This window comes from Myodes glareolus, chromosome 16 (assembly GCF_982192425.1).
Source record: "Myodes glareolus chromosome 16, mMyoGla1.1, whole genome shotgun sequence".
Lineage (NCBI taxonomy): Eukaryota > Metazoa > Chordata > Mammalia > Rodentia > Cricetidae > Myodes > Myodes glareolus.
In genome coordinates, this window is record NC_142041.1 from 39,531,618 (window position 1) to 39,536,454 (window position 4,837).

Below are 4,837 nucleotides of genomic sequence, written 5' to 3' on the forward strand. Positions count from 1 at the left end.
AACTCCAAATATTGACAAATGGGATTATGTGAAATTAAGAAACTTCTGCATAGCAGAGAAATCAATCAGCAGGATGAAGAGAGAGGCTACAGAATGGGAGAAACTTCTTGTCAACAACATAGACATCTAGAATACATAAGGAACTATAAAAATTAAGCACCAAAAATGAAACATCCACTTAATAACAAATGGGCTAATGAAACTAATAGGCAGTTTTCTAAAGAAGAAACACAAATTCTGCCTCTGAAAATGCCATGGCTACCATAATCATCAACTCACAGCTGGTGTGGTTGCAATGCAAGAGCTACACAAGATCAATTCAGCATGGAAGGAGGAGGGGCTTCTGAGTCCCTACCCGAGCTGAGGAGTTATTGGCAGTGGATAGTTGTTGGAGACTGGAGAATCATTCTGTACTAGGATATGGTACCTGGTAGGTCCCCCAGGTTCCAGTAGATGACCCTACAGCCATGTACATATGGACAGCATCTACTGGAATTAGACATGAAGTTGGGAGAGGGCATGATGAGGGAATATGGGGAGAATTGGAAAGGGGAGTTGAGGTTAGATATAGTCACATTTTATTATATACACACGTGAATTTTCAAAGTAAAAAAATAAATTATTTCTTATAAAGAAACACAAATGGTCAAGAAATACTTGGAAAGTATTCAGTTTCTTAGCCACCAGAGAAATGCAAATTAAAATTCCTTTGAGTTCTGTCTTAACCTACGAGGAATGCTTATCATCAGGAATAGAAAGTACAACAAATGCCATTGAAAGTAAACAGGTGCAGACACAATAGAAACCAATTTGGAATTTTCGTTTTGATTATAAGTGATAGTTGGACTGGGTATAGTAGCCTGGATTGCCATTCGTGGCTCCTCAGAGATTGTAGATCATGCATTCAGGCCCTTCTGACTTTTCAGAGTCTCTATTGAGAAGACAGATGTTAATCTACTAGCCCTGCCTTTATGTGTGAGTTGGGTTTTTTTCTTTGCAGTTTTTATTATCATTTACTTATTCTATATATCAGTGTTTTGATTATTATGTGACCCAAAGCATTTCTTTTCTGTTTTGGTCTATTTGTATTTTATATGCCTCTTTCTCCTCAATAGGCATCTCTTTCTCTACATTGGGGAAATTTTCTTCTATGATTTTGCGGAATATATTTTCCCTGTCTTTGACTTGGGTATCTTCTTGCTCTATCCCTAATATTCATAGATTTGGCCTTTTCATAGTGCCCCTATTTATTTTCTAGCTAACATTTTCTTTGATGGCGATATCTGTCTCTCCTGCCTTGTCTTTGAGGCCTGAAAGGTTTTTTTTTCTACTTTATCCAGTCTCTTGATGAGAACTGAACTTTCGGATAGACTTTTGAGTTTTTCATCTTAAATTTTATTTCAGTTTGTTTTTTCTTTAGCATTTCTATTTCTTTGTTAAATTCTATTTTCATATCTTGAATTGTTTTCTTTTTTATTCAGCTGTTTTTATTTTCCTGGTCTTCATTGAGACCAGGATATGTATTCATATCCTTTTCAAGGTTTGAAGCCCTTGTCTTGTACTTCAGCGAAATTGATCTCCTCAGGGAATATCATACTAAGAGTGTTGGCTTCTGGAAGGTTTTGGTTTTGTTCTGTCGTGGTTGCTTATATTTGTGTTTTTGTGATGGAATTGAGGGATCTGTATTTATGAAACTTTTAGTGTAGATACCTAATCACAGTTTTGGTTGTTGTTTGGGTCTTTATTTAATTTTACTCCATTCTGTCAGGTTGTGGATCAACTTAATAATGGTTAATTCTCAGCCCGGGGCCACTTAGGTCCTGGAGCCCAAGGGTTAGTGAGCTGTCTCAAGTTCTGGTTGAGCTTTGAGTTCAGATTCCAAGCAGTGTGTGTGTGGGGGACCAGAACAAAGTCTAATGATACATATGAATAAAAATGGCATAACAAAGTACCTTATGTAGTATGGTAACCTAAAAGTTAATTTTAAAACTAGGCCCACCTCCCCCACAAACCCTTATGACTGCACGTTCAGGGATGGTTTCAATGTTTGTTATTAGAGTGCTTCTCTCTGACTGTGTAGAGTGGTGGACCACATGAGCAAATGCAGAGTTCTCTCCTGAGCATGAAACTGACTCCTGGTGTTGCTTTGTTGCAACTGCTCTTTCCATTAACAATCATTCTTCTCTCCCTTTGGGAGAAAACATAGTCTGAATAGCTTTCTGCTTGAAAATAAAAAAGAAGAAAGAAAGAAAACATACAAAGAAATGCTTCCATGAACTAACATTCCAAATATCACATCTACAGACTAAAATGAAAGGGATGTGATGCCCGACACAATGAAAGTTAGAAGAGAACAGTAGTAACTATATCACAAAAAATATCTTTCAGCTCGAAATGAAAGAAAGTCATTATATAATGATAAAGGGATCAATTATACAACAGTTGTAAATATGCATGCATTCAATATCAAATATATACTTAAAAATATGAAACAGTTATGAAGTGATTTGAAAAGAGCACTGGGCACCTGATGTTCCATATTAGTTGCAGTAGATCAACTATGAGGGATATCCTGACAAACTAAAAGATTACACATACATCACAAACTGAGCTGATAAGCCCCAAATTGTGCAGAATTCAAAAAAGAAAAGAGGTGATCCAAATTAATAAAAGAGATATTATTCAAATAAAATAAAATTAAAAGAGATAAAGGAGGAGATATTACAACCGATACCAATGGAATTGGGAGAATCATAATGACATACTCTAAAAAATCTATATTCTACTAAACTGAAAAATCTAAAGGAAATTGATGAATTTCAGATATATGTAGCCCATAAAAATTTAAATAGAGCAGAATTTTACAGTGATATGGGAGGAGTCGTTAGAAATCTCCCAAGTAATAGCAGCTCAGGGTCAAAATTCTACTAGAGTGTCAAAGGAGAACTAATACCAATAAACTCAAACTAGTTTATGAAATAGAAAAAAAAGAACGTTTCTAAATTAATTTTACAAAGTCAGTATTATTCTGAGTTGAAATGAGGTAAAGACCCAACAATAAAAGGAAATTGTAGACTGATACTTTGATAAACATTGATATAAAAATTCTCAATAAAATGCTTATAAACTGAGTTCAAGAATATATGTAAAAGATTTCCACTATGATCAAATTAACTTTATCCCAGAGATGGAGGATGGTTTAATACAAGTAAATCAATAAACACAATCCACCACGTAAATAGAATAAAGTACAGAAACTGCATGGTCATCTCATTACATGCAGAAAAAGTGTTGGACAAAATCCAACATCTACTCATGATATAGGTTCTAGAGAAAATAGGAATACAAGGGACATATCTCAACATAATAAAGGCAAGATAAAGAAAACTCACAGACAACATCATCTTAAATAGAAAAAAATCAAAACGTCTCCACTAAAATCAGAAGAAAAGAAAGGATTGTTCACCCTTTCCTCATGTTCAAAACAGGGCTTGAAATCTTAGCTAGAATAATAGACCAAGTGAAGACCATCCAGGGGATATATATCTATGACATAATCAAGTTATTTCACACTTGAGTAAGAAAGGAAGTAAAAGTATTTTCACTAGCAGATGATGTAATCACATACATAAAAGATTCTAAAGGCATTTCCAAAAATACTGTCTAGTTGAAAAATACATTCAGCAAAAGAGCAGGATACAAAATTAACACAGAAAAATCAGTAGCCTTCCTATATACAAATGACAGATAAACCAAGAAAGATCAGGGAAACAGGACTCTTCACAAGAGCCTCAAATACACATGTAAGAAGTCTAACCATGAAGTAAAGATCACTGAAGAAAAAATTGAGAAAGATGCCAGATGAGAAGACCTTCAAAGCTCATGGATTGTTAGGACTAATGTGAAAATAACAGTCCTATCCAAAGCAATCAACAGATACAGTGTAATCCCCACTAAAATTCTAATACAATTTGCCGCAGAAATTGCAAAAACAAACAAATAAACTTAACCTTCATATAGAAGCACAAAATAGCTCAGGATAGCCAAGATAATCCTAAAGAACACAACCAACACCATAACAATTGTCTAAGGTGTCACCATCCCAAACTTCAACAGAAATAGCATTGTACCAACATAAAAGCTGACTTGTCAATCAATTGACTAGAACTAAGGACCCAGTTATAAACTTACATTTCTACAGCCAACAATGCACATCAAAGAAAAGAGCATCTTCACCAAATGGTACCAGTCAAACTGGTTAGCTACGTGTAGAAGATGAAGCTTGATCTTTATCTCACCCTGCACAAAACTCAGCTCCAAATAGATCAAGGACCTTAACATAAGATCTAATAACATGATATGATACAGGAGAAAGAAAATATTCTTGAATTCATTGGCACAAGAAAGGACTTTCTGACAGGACCCTGATTGTGTACATATTAAAACCAACAACTAGCAAATGGGATATTAGGAATCTAAAATGTTTCAGAACAGCAAAGAGCATCGCTCCAGTGAAGAGGCGGCCTACAGATTGGGAAAAAGAATCTTTGCCAGTAATACATCTGACAAAGGCTCAATATCTAGAATATATAAATAACTATAAAAAAGTAAAAGCCAAGAAAACAAACAAAAAAGAACAACTTAAGATGGGATATGGAACTAAACAGAGTTCTCAAAACATAAAATACAACCACTTGAAAATTCTTTTAAAAAAAGTTCAATATCTTTAACCATCAAGGGAATTCAAATTAAAACAACTTTGAGATTTCAGCTTACCCCAGGAAGAAGAGATAATATAAAAAAATGACAAATGCTGGCATCAATAGGGGAAAGGGAG

The 4,837-nt window shown here is 34.7% G+C and overlaps 1 pseudogene; it reads left to right on the top strand.

Annotated features, from left to right (window-relative positions):
• Positions 1-2,016: 2,016 nt before the first annotated feature.
• Positions 2,017-2,211, top strand: LOC125391429 (small nucleolar RNA U3; annotated as a pseudogene).
• Positions 2,212-4,837: the final 2,626 nt, after the last annotated feature.